This window comes from Heliangelus exortis, chromosome 13, assembly GCF_036169615.1.
Source record: "Heliangelus exortis chromosome 13, bHelExo1.hap1, whole genome shotgun sequence".
In the NCBI taxonomy this organism is placed as follows: Eukaryota; Metazoa; Chordata; class Aves; order Apodiformes; family Trochilidae; genus Heliangelus; species Heliangelus exortis.
The window spans coordinates 12,895,701-12,908,583 of record NC_092434.1 but is presented as its reverse complement, the minus strand read 5'-3'; the positions used below and the strand labels follow the sequence as shown (position 1 = coordinate 12,908,583).

At 37.1% G+C, this 12,883-nt stretch overlaps 1 long non-coding RNA gene across 2 annotated transcripts in view; it reads left to right on the top strand.

The window, feature by feature from the left end:
• Positions 1–12,677, top strand: part of LOC139802102 (uncharacterized) — an 83,139-nt gene extending 70,462 nt beyond the window's left edge. For both annotated transcript variants that reach the window (XR_011728505.1, XR_011728504.1), the window contains exon 3: positions 12,381–12,677. This is a non-coding gene — a long non-coding RNA (uncharacterized lncRNA). The remainder of the gene's footprint in view (positions 1–12,380) is intronic.
• Positions 12,678–12,883: the final 206 nt, after the last annotated feature.

Here is a 12,883-nt window from a genome sequence, read left to right as displayed (position 1 = left end):
CTAGTAATCTGCTAACTTTTGCTAACACAGAACCAAATTCTTAACTTCAAGTCTAAATCTTGGATGCAATTTTAGTATGAAACACTTCTGTTGTTTTGTCTCAGCAATTAGGGTTGGGCTCCCCAGGTGTATTTCAGGTAGCACTAAGTGCCTGTGTTGAGGCACCATTGTAAAGTTCAGCTTGCCTGAAAGCAGCCTTGGTTATGAGTAACACAGCTGCAAAACACAAGTGCTCTGGAGGGACAAGGATGACGGTTTGTTTTACAAACTAAAATAACAGTTGTTTTGTAGTCAACTTTTCTGGACAGATAAACAATAGTGACAATTTCATATGATGTATATGGACAGAAGAGGTTACTTGCACCCCCTGAGTGATGGAGCTTGTCATATTCCCTTCTCCAGTAATGCACAAGGTTAGAAATCAATGTCTTAATCATGAGCAGCTCTGGGCAATTCAGATATATCACACACAAACAGGCTTCTAATTACATTTAAGAAATACATATCATACATATATAAACTGACATAAATATCAGAGTGGTGTTGCTAGCTGTCAAAATGGATAAGTATAATTCCCTCAGTGGCCCTTGACAGGTTCAATACCTGCTCCGGAGGTGCTATGAACAGCATTATACGGCTGATTGAGTTATGACAGCTCTAACCCAACAGGGAAGCAAGGCAGGAAGGAACAGTCTGGGCTGCAGACAAATGATGATAAAGTGATCACTTTAAAGAACAATCTCCATAATATTTCATGCTTGCTGCACGATGTAAAGGCAGCCTTGACTGTGGGGCTAACTGCTCTATCAATTGATTTGATTCACTGCTGCAGCTACTCCCAGTCATAATATTTCAAACAAATGGTACCATGGATAGAAATAATATCTGCATCAATATTAACCCTGAAAGGACTAATGGACACAAGCTATAATTTCCTGGACACCCTAATAATGCATTTTGACTGGGCTTGGCATGGGATGATTTTTCTTCTCTTTTTTATTTTTTTTTTTTCCCCTTTTTTAAAATAATAAAAACACTGTATTATTTACTTAAACTTTCCTTTTATGGCCATGAAGAAGCTCTGCAGCTCAGGTCTCATTTACAGCCTCAAGTCTAATTTAAAAGGAAATCATGCTAAATGTTATTTTCAAATGTTTGTTTATACTGAGTGTCTTGTATCAAAATTACATTAAATACCCGAGACAAAAGGCATAATGAGCATTTTTTGGGTATGTGTATTGTATATCTTTTATGCATGCATTGTTTGTACACGCAGAAAGAGGTTTTAGCACTCAAATTAATTACTAAGATGCCTTTAAAACGAAGAGAAAGAGATTTACCATAAATGAGAATGGAGTCAAAGTATTTTTGGAAACACAAGGAACCAGTAAATTCTAATGATTATACAGGATATTAGGGTTATGTTGGAGGTTTGGGTGTTTTTTCTTTTCTTTTCTTTTTTTTTTTTTTTTTTAGAAATAATAAGTACTGTATGAGGGAGGCTTAAAATGTAAGAAGTACAAGTCAATTTATGGGTTCATGATCTTAAACCAAACCTGATTTCTATTTTCCATGCAATTTTTCACATACTCTGTAACATAATGGATGTTTATTCTGTTCTTTCATTCATAACACCCCGTTGAAATTTAAGTCCCTCTTAAGGATCTGCTGTGCTTACTGTGAATCAAGTTGACATGTATAAATTGCATAATTTTATTATTGTTGTTCTTTTTCCACTACTCTCTGACTACTTGACTGTCTTTGGATTGTGTGTTTTCCAGGTCAGAGACAAGTTTTCAGAAACTGTTTATAGCAATATTATTAATGCATGTTAGCAAGAAGTAGTCTGAATGGGTTTAGAGAACTCTCTGATAATTAGTTAGGATCTGTATAAAGACTGTCCTTATCAGGCTCTCTGTTTTTTCTTATTTCCCCCTTAAACATTCACTGTAAATCAGAGCAGGAGATACTTAGGTTTGAATCTCATGAGGCTTTTTTGTATTTAAAGCTTAAGCAGAAGTATTTTATGAATGGTCCTTGGTGAATGCTCCAACTGGAACACTTCAGCTTCTGAAGTGGTCTTAAACAGGCTTGAAGTGACTTCAATTTACAGTTTTCCCAAAGATCTGGGGAATATTTGTGTTTCTTAGGATGCAGAACAAAACTTGAGGGTTTCATCTGGCTTTAGAAGGCTTTCTTGAGTCAAAAATTTAACTTGAAAATTGTGGAAGATTGATTTTGACCTAACTTGTCTATTCCTGCCAGTCTAATATGCCACAAAAGCACAGAATTTTACTTCATTCAAGACCTGAATAAACAATTCCTCTTTTTTGCCTCTTTTCTATCACTCAGGGTCATTGGTTTCCTTCTCTATCTCTTCTCTAAATTTGTTAAACTACTTTCTGATAATATTTTCCTCTAAATCAATTTCAGACTTTGTAATTTGATTATAATGAGTCTCTTTTTATAAAATCATAGAAAAGTTTGGGTCAGAAGGGACCTCTGAAGATCATCTAGTTCAAACCCCCTGCAGTGACCAGGGAGGTACATTAGCTCTTCATGTGTGTGCATCCTTTGCATGCACTTCAATATTCTTTGTTATCTCTGGGGAACATAATCCACAAATACAAATTCAGCAACTGTTCCTAAGGAGGTCAGAACAGACTTGTTTCTCCTCTGAAGTGTAATGCTGTCCCATCACACTCTAATGTTTTTCCTTGGATATTTGATGGAGCTGTTGACTGCAGTGTCCAACATCCTGGGCTGTTCACTGTGACCATCTCTTAACACAACATTTGATGTCCAGGCCATGTCTTGGTCTTGTTGATTATTTTAGAAAAACTTTTCTGAAAGAGGGTCTGTCCTGTCCTGTCTCATCTGCAGCATAAATTACCTCTCGATTCTCATAATCCTCTGTTGCTTATTGCATATTAAGCTTCTCTTGAAATAGATTATTGCTTCACTTGCACAGTATCAGAAATCTTTCTCAAAGCCCATTTCCTGAGACTATTTCTTTCCCTCCTCCCTTGTTTTTCTTCCATTGGCTCCATCACACGTATAGTGAAAAACTTTTCATGTTCACTCTTTCCTTTCTGAATATTTATTGTCCTCCTCTCAAGACATCATCTGCCTCAATCCTGATGAGTGACAAGTGACCAGTCTCCATCTCCCCCCTGTCACTTTTTCCTATGGAAATTTTTCTTCTGTCAGTCTCACTTATGCTTACAAGGAGCTTGTCATGACCTTTTGCAAAGGTGATTCATTGTTGTCTTTCAAAACCGTACTACAATTTTTCTTTGGCTATAGGTCCAAAAACTCATGATCAAGATCCCAAATTGAAATCTTGGCAAAGTCAGGTAATACTATGTATGAGTATTTTACTTCTTGTCTTTCTTGTCAGTATTATTTTTGGTTGTCGTTTGTTGGTTTTTTTGGTTTTTGGTTTGTTTGTTTTTTCCCTTTGTGTTCTTCAATCTATCTGTATCTTTTTTTTAAATATATATACCTGGGCAATAAGCTCTTTGCTAAAGACAGTCTTTTTCAGTGTTTGCACAGCCCCAAACACAATAGCATTGTAGCAATACACACTAGAAATAATTAAGAAGCTACTACCACTATTACTAACAACAAGGTAATTTCTACAGCAGAAGTTAACAGTGGGACAGCCTTGTGTAACTGATACAGCCAAATTAAATTTGAGAAAAAAATTAGTTTACTTCTTTTCAAATATTAATTATTTAGGTAATCTGACTTCCCCAATAGAGGCTGAGACTTAATAATAGTTTCAAGTGTGGCAACACAAAACACAGCTTCTGGACTGGGCCAGCAATGTGCTTTTTAAGACTGATAAATTATGGAGTCGCATCCATTTTCCAGCTAATGTAGATGAAGTGTAAATACTTGATGATAACTGAAATGCATCACTTTACAGTATTGTAAATGGGGAGGTGGAAAGACCCTCGATATTTTAAGGGCCAAGAGAATCACGGGAGCAGCTTTAAAGATTAATTCCTTGTGTCTAGTTTAAAACAAGATTAAATTAGCTTGTGTGAGCTGCTGTTAGCAGATGCACTATTACATTATGCATGATTCTTGACTGCTCATAGCATGAACAAACTGCACAGTGTTCCATTAGTGATTTTCAATGCTGTGCTAAGCTTTAAGTCACATAGACAGGCCATTGTATTGGGTTTACTTTGTGAATGTGTTTTCCAGGCAATTTCACAGCCTACCTGATCACTGTTATTGATTGACTGGGTTTGAAATGGATAAAAGAATTAACCTGTGTAAGGGTAGCAGAATGGGGTATATACAGTATCCTATATACTTAGGAAAATCAATAGTACTCTAATGTAGAGAATTTAACCAGACAAGGCAAAACTATTTTCCACCCTGCATCAATCCTCATGCTCCCCTCAGTGTAAAACACTGTGCTAGTGCTATATAATCATATGCTAGTGCTATATGCATGTGCTTATGTGCTTTTAATGTGTTTTTTCCTATGACACTTCGTGCTATTCTCTGTAACCTTGTGGGTATGTACTATGTGCATACTGTAAAATAAACAGGAACTCCCAAATGGGTGAATTTATCTCCTCTCATGCCCACTTTTGAAGAGAGACCATATTCCTATTTTCTGTCATTTGCACTCTGACCATCTAAGCCCTCAGCTAGTTCTGCAAATTTCTGCTTTCACATACATTGTGTCTTAAGCTACAGCATAAGGACTCAACAATCTCCATCTCTCTCTTAGACCTTTTCCCCACCCTCTTCATCTCTGTATGAAGAAGAGACACATGCACACACATTCTTAATGCCTTTATCTCATCACACCTGCTTTTCATGCTTGCCAGATAAACAGTACTGGGTTTTGTACTGGAGTTAATCTTCCCAGTATTGGCTAATGAAATGCTTGGCACTGAAAACCAACATGCCCAAGCTTGTAAAAGAAATACTTTTGTGAAAAACCCCCAATGTTAAGGCCATTTGAAATCTTCACCAGAAATACTACTGAAGCTATCATCAGAGTCATTATTTATCCTTAAAGTTGGATAAAAAGTTTTTCTATGTCATATAACTAGGTTCAGGAAATAAGCTTTAGTACTTCTTGAGTTGTATTGTGCTTGTTCCTCCAGCACCAGGAGAAGATTAAACACCAAAACTTAGGCCTTCTGGGAATTCCTGCCTTGTTAGCCAGCTTCTTTTTCTTCTTGGCTAGTGTTCCCTATTCACAACCTCCTGTAGAGGGAAAGCCACCTAGCCAAAGCCAAAAGCATTTCTGCCTCTTCTTTCAAGAATCCCAGGAGACTTCAGGAAGAAAAAAAGTGAGAAGCAATAATGCTGCTTAGGCTGTGCTTATCCCACAAGATGGGAAAGAAAAGAGTAAGGAAGGGGGCTTGTAATGCAGTTTTAGAGTGTATTTCCAGTCTAATACTTCCAGGAAGACATTTTAACAGAATCCATATTTTTATGAGTTTAAAATGCAAGTCTTTTTTTTTCTTTTCTTGTAAAAGTTAGAAATCTCTTTTTGTTTGGTTGTTTGTTTGTAAGCGTATTTTTCAATTAATACTGCTTTGAATAATTTCCTGGAATATGCAAGAAATTAATCAGTAAATTATACCAGGAGGCAGGTTACAAGGAACAATATGTGGTCAGCTAGTGTAGTTATCTTCTGTGTAGAGCTTTCCCTGAACTCATTCTCTTTGCAAATATTCTGTTGTAAAATTTTGAAGTGATTTTGCCCACAGCCTATAGATACTCTGTTTTCTGTAGCTGTCCAAGACAGCAGTCTGGAGCTTGGAAATTCTTTGCAAATTTCAGTGCTGATGATCACTAGTGTTAAGCTTTTATTCTCTGTTGTCTTTCCCTGTAAAATATGTGTTAGAGAGGCTGCTCACAGAGCTCATGTTGTCATAGCTAATGGCTTTAATATCAACTAATAAAATTACACAAAACTGGTAACATTTCTCAGAGTTAAAATTGATTGCAGAAGTTGCTACGTGACTTCAAAATGCTATTATTATTGTTCAAAGAAACCAATAATTCAAGACCTATTTTTGACACAAGCCAAGGGATATAAAAATTAGGAAAAACAAATCAATCTCATGGCTTTATATATGAATTCTCTGCTCAAATCTCTGCCCAGACAGGATCAACTTGGGTGGTAAGGTCAGCAGGGTGGCAGAGCTGGCTGGTGGTGTCACTGCCTTCCCAATGCACACTGTCCAGGCACTGTGGAATTGTTGCCAAATCCCAGCACAACAACAGCCACAGTAACAGAGGATTTAGCAATATGCAGAGGAATACTGTTAACAGAAAAAAATAGGTTTCCCTCACATATTAATATTGTTAAAAACAATATTCTGCTTCATGGACATTTAGGAGACCTGTGCAGTTTCTAAGCAGTCAATGTAAACAAATATCCCCACAGAAAACAAAGACTTTGTAAAAAACTCATTATCTACTTTTAGCAGTTTCAGAGCAATGTAGTAGATACTGAATCAAAGACTACTCAAGTTCTTTAATGCTTGGGGGGGAAGAGGTCCAAATATTGCTTGGCAAATTACTGTTTGCTAGGGGCACTATTACCAGTTGACACAATCATTGGTCAGCAAATTGGTTACATTATTGGTTAGTAAATTTGAGAGTGCAGAATTATTTATTGGTAAATTAGAGATGGCAGAATTATTGGTTGGTGAGAGAAGAATTGCAGTGATTGGTTAACAAATGAGAGAAGTTTGGTTTTGTCTGTGGATAAATCAAGCTTGGTCAGATATTGGAGGCCAAATTAAAGATGGCCATAATATTTATGGTTGCTCTGGTGAATGCTAAAATCCTGCTTTTTGTGTTGCAAGCAAGTAAACATTGGGAGAATTTGCTCTTTTTAAAATTTTAGTTACAGTTCACAACTGAAGAATTTCTGTGGGTATTAATAAGGAAGTAAACATACACACCTATTTTTGTTCTCCTAATTGTCAATGGAAATATGTGTGAGCAGAGTTTGTGCTGAGTGCCTGGGGACTTCTGAAATTCTTTTTATGAAGTGAATATTAAAGAAAGGAGTTAAACTGCCAGAGCTAAAAACTGAAGCTTTTGCAGTTCCAGCATTAAGCTGGTGCAGTGTAGGCAGCACAAACTGGGCGTTACTGGTCCATAGTCAGCTGGCACCAGGAGGAGCTGGTGATGTGAATCCCTTTCCTGAGCTGCTGCCTTGCTGCTGGTTGAGAGCTGCAGCACTGTTTCGTTTGACTGTTAACTGAGATCAGCAAAGATCCGGGATAGCAGTGCCTCCAAAGCAGGAATTTCTGACTTGTGGGGACTTCTGTGGGCAGTGGCCTCTTGCACAAAAGCTTAATGGCTATGACAGAGTCAATATCCAAGCACTGTTACCCGGTTGTGATAGTTTTTTGCTGGAGAATTGTAGCTCAAATTGCCATCTTCTTGCAAGAAGTTATCTTGTTAGACAACTATGAAACCAACATTTTTATGTCATCAATATAAAAAATGACACAAGCTGTCTGTTAAAATAAAATACTGCAGTGGAAACTGTTTTCTGGTATTTTCACACTCTCAGTTGCCTCTGGTTTTTCTGCTTTCTTTCCCCTTCTATACAGAATTGCTATGTAAAAGCCATCCTTTTTTATACTGTATTAGAGCAATTCTGAAGAAAAAGTGTTTCAGTATCATTCTAGAACACTAAGAAAAATTCCTTTCACTTGACCACCTTTGTAAACAATCCTCAGAATGCAATGGTTAAACAAGTAAATCATTTTAGATTTCAGCAATGCTGAAAACAATAATAGAATACTGTTAAGAAAAGTCTCTGGCTGTTTATATAGCTGTTGAATCTACAATGGAGACTGATGATAATTAATCAGATTTACTTTTCCAGAGGGATGCTTCATAATGCTTTTGACAATAAGAAAGATGGAGTCAGGGAGGATGTATTTTAAAACTTCAGGAAAGTCTTAAATTTTGAAACATTAAAATTTGCTTTTTATATGAACTCCTGTAACAACATTGCCCCTACCTTTCTTGTCTACTAATTCTGCCAAAAATGATGTGTTTATTTGGAAACAGTAAAGTATGTTTGACATTTTTAAGACACAGCTAAGGGGAAATTTTGCAGAAATGAAGGGGGTGAAAGGGAATTTTTATCCTCCTAACATGGCAATACAATCACAAGATATCTGACTTTTATAAATCTCCTGGATTGAGACAACATGTGCTGTTCTTTTTTTTTGTTTGTTTGTTTTGTTTTGTTTTCATTGAATCAAAAAGTTAGAACTTGGAATACACCAGAGCATTTTAGTCACAATGATTGTTCAATGAGTGTTGAGTCCAGCCTGAACTGCTCATCTGGAAACTTTTAGCTGAAACCATCGTAATTAATTAGAGATGGTTTAACTAGTTTAGAGAGACACAATTGTAGGGCTCCCCCTTTCCCTGACTGGATGCCTACATGATCTGCTCTCCAAAAATTAAATAATCCTATTGGTGCCAATCACATTCTGCTCTCAACTCTCAAGATCAAGTAGTCTGACACTGTAAGGCATCTCAGCCTGGACTGTTGTGTACGTCAGGGTTTTTACAGTGGGGATTTCTTTCAGAGCATTACAAGCCTTTGGAGCCTGATTCAGAATTTATCAAGCTCTGGGCTATTCAGGTGGGACAATTTGTCTTCAGTTGCTCTTTAAAGGCAGAATGAGATACAAAATGCAAATGAGCAAAACCCAACAGCAGTGGTAAAATGGAGAAGTGAAGATGGTATGGAAATAGAATAGGACTTCTGGGTGTCACGGTTTTTCCTCCCAACAGAACGAAATAACTTCTAGCAGAAAACAGCAGAGGTAAGCCATGAAGCCTTCATTAGAAAAGGGCTGACTTTGAGTCTACCTCTATTTCAAATAGAGATGAACACAGGATTTTACACGACATCATCAGTTATAACTTCAGCTGGTGAACCAAATTCAGTGGTAGGTTGATTCTTCAAGCCATTTATCTAAGGAGTTCTTTCCAAGCTAATTGCAGAAACTGGGATACATCATTCTACTTGGGTTCAATGGGTTTAGCTCTCTGACCCTTTATAACAGATAAATATGTGAGCATGCATATGTACTTTATCAACAAAAACAGGCAGAAAGATTGGTGACCATAAGAAAAAGAACTCTAAATATAATCAGGAATGAATTTGAAAATTTACTTTTAAGTGGCTTAAGCAGTTTTCCAGTTATACACCAAATGGACACACGCTTTGAATTCAAATATGCAATATACAGTCTGCAGTACCCTTCACAGTCCATTCAGGTGCTTCTGTCACAGTACAGTTTCTTAGAATGTCACTAAACTGTCTCAGCAACTCTGGGCACAGAATTTTTTGTTGGGCTTTTTTGTGATGTTCTTATACAGCATTCATTAATTGTGCTCTTCAAGCTTTTCTAGACAAACTTCAGATTAGAATTTTGAAATTGGAGAGCTGTGGACTTACAATGTAGAAACTTGAGGTGCCAGTGAAACACTGAAAGTTCTTAAGCAAAAGTTCATCCTGGGCAAAATCTAGCTCAGCTGGTTGTGATTCTTTGGCATTTGAATGACATATGTAAAATAAAGGGCAAGCACCTACTCCTCAGAGACCATATGCAGTGTACTTGTATTCTCCACAGTAATAGATGGGGATAAACACCATTTAAAAATACTTAATTTTTTTTTAAATTTATCCTCTTAAAGAACTGTCTAATGATTTTATTTAGTCAGTGATGTACTTATGTTTCTGTAATCGAAGTCTTCTTGTTAAATCAAATTTCTTTTATTTAGTAAAGTAATAAGTAAATTAAAGGGCAAGCCTTTCGAGGCTACTGTTTTTATGATGTTCTAAACTTAACTAGAAAGGAAGCTGAGCCAACTAGCTGTTCTTGCTTTTATTAAAGTTCCTGTTGGCAGCACAAAGATGGCACACATTAATCGTAGTATTAATACTGAGGAAAAGGGGCTTAGAAGCCTAGGATGAATAAATCATTCCAGAGCCCATTTGGATCTGTTGGCACCTTTGCTATTGCATTGTTGTTGGATAAAAAGCCTTCTCTAAGTGTTAAAGAGTTGGATAACACAATTGGCTCATTGCAAAAGTACCCAGAGTAATTTGTGAGTGGTCTGATGAGGGTTATGAAGCAATGGAGCAGGATGATTTTAAGCACCTGTAGTTGTTAAAAAAATTAACATTTTCTTGAACATTCATGGCAAGCCTGTGAGCTGACACTCAGTGAAGACACACGTTTTCTACTGCCCCACAGCACCCTGTGTAGTCTTTAACATTGAGAACATTGGTGGCACTGGAAACAAGAGTAGTTGAAATACTTCCTATTTATGTCACATAGTTCCTCTCCAGTCACTTCATTAAGATCTTTTGAGATTAGAGGATTAGACATTTTTTTTCAATTCAAAAGAGGAGTTATCCATGTAGCCACACATCTTTCCTTCAAAGATTTTCTCTGATTCCTGAAAGATACAATCACCGGACTCCTGAAGTAACTTCTTGCTTCAGTTCTTTCATATCTTGCTGTTTTCTGTGTGCATGTTGATCTATTTGTGCTTGGTTCAGAAACCCCTCACCCAACTTCCGTGCTCTCAGAATTCTCCTCTGTAACAGTCTCAGTATTTTTGGCTGGCAGCTGCCTCGGCCCATTCCAGTCAATTCAGATGCAGTTCTGTGCATGTTCTGTGTAGGATGCAGCCAAAATGTGTCTTTGTGTGGTTACTGTCATGGCCAAGGTGAAGGAGAAGATGGGGAGTGAGCTGTGCTGGGAAGTACTATGGAACTGGGAACTGAGAGGCTCACAACCTTTTCACCACCTATCTCCTGCCAAGAACAAACCAATGACTGATGTGATTTCTGTGGCTGCCAGGTTGGCTGGCCTGGCCCCAGGAGTATTCTATGCACTTAAAAATTTAATGGGGTGGGAGTGTTCCCTGGGTGGATTTTTCCTGATTCTCACAGCATTAATTGCTGTTACATGAAACAGTGGCTGCAGGCATCAGAGGAATATTGTCATACAGAAGTAGATAAACATTTTCAGTAGCAGTCAGTTAAAAATTACCTGCTACAATTTACAGTATCGTCTCTGTTCTGTTCTTTGACTGAAGAAGCACCTATTATTAACTAGGCAATAATCAAATACTTAAAACAGGCATGTCAAGGAGGATTTGGAAAATAATACATGCTACTATCTAGTAAGCATTTCACTCCCTTGTGAGATTCACTGAAGTGTAGAAATTCAACCTATATCACTATTTTTAACTGACAAAATTGCTGTTCAGACAGCTATATTTTCTCAATTTGCTTTATTCAAAAAACTATCATTTTATAAACACAGATCATCTCTAATGCAATGGATGTAATGTGCAGCAATTAGTTTGAATAACTTTTAGTCGCCAGATGGCACAAATCAAAGTTAAAAGAATTTTGAAACAGAAGGAAAATGAAAAACTGTAATGTCTCAATAAATTTTAATTTCAATGAATTAATAAAATATCACTTTACTAATGCTAACATAAATGGTATAACTGGAAAGCTACAACCTGTACACTTGAGGTAATAGTTTTTCAAGTCAGGTGGTTGTCAGTGATCTTGGGAAGCAAATGTTTTTTGTACACATGTGATCCTTGTGAAGCTGTTGGTTAGCAACTGTTGACAATCTAAAAGTTCAGGCAATGAGCAGTATTTGGTAATGCAGCACCAAACATAGAAGGGAGAGGACAAGAGTCACTGGGTTGTGTTTGTTCATTTCAGAATATGAATTTCCCAGGAAAGTAATAACAATTTGGCTCCTCTCTTAAGCAGGGGAACAAATCCCTGTGTTTCTGTCTTGATACAGCTGCTTCTTTCCTTTTCACTTCCTTTGCACTCCCACTGTGCCTTAGTACAGTGGCTTCTGTATTGAGGTAATGCTTGGTTCAATTCAACAGGACAAACAAACAGTAACAAACACAGTGTATCTGGTTTGGTACAAAAGCTTCCAAATTGAATACATTTTAAAGTTACTATTTTTAGAACAGTTGAAAAGAAAGCAACAGAAAAGAACCCCACCTGTTAGGTTACACTCTCAGAGCACACCACCAGAAACTGAATTTAAACTTCACCTAGTGGAATATTTGTAGCCCTCATATATTTGGGCTTCTCATCTGAGTATTATAATACATAATGACAAATACATCATACTAATGATTAATATAATAAAAGAAAGCTCTGTCAGGTAGAGCACCTGAATACTCATTGTATGTTTACTATGTGGTACTTGAAGATAAAAACTAGCTGTGGGCAATGGTTAATGTCTGTAATTTTTTATTACACCACATGCTAATTTTTTTTTTTTTTTTCCCTTTAGGTGTATTCTATGGGTCTCTATTTAGGAAACCCTACAAGGATGTTTTACTTCAGAGAAGTAAAGATGTGGAAGTTAGGGCATCTGTTTTGAAAGCACCCCAGAAGCAGACCCACTTCATGAAGCCTTCATCAGCATGACTGTCCCCAGGAAGGTCTGGAGCTTTGGAATTTGAAGAAACAGTAAATGAGCAGAAGTCCATACTAGGAGAAAAACTGTTCTGTACTGCACGATAACCCTGACTGGAAAGAAGACAGAGTCCTACCTGATCTAAAGCTGTGGAAAAGCTTGAACTCATATCAAGAGATAAGTTCAGACCATATAAGAGGAGGTGGCTCAAAATATTTGATGTTAATAAAAAGAATCTGCAAGTCTTAAGTGATTTCCAGGTAAGCGTCCATTCCTTTTCTAAATTCCTCACTTTTCTTCTGCATTTGCATGATGGGGTCCTCTTAAAGTGCTAGGGAATATGCATGGATACAGAGGTCTGAGCACATTGTGTGTTA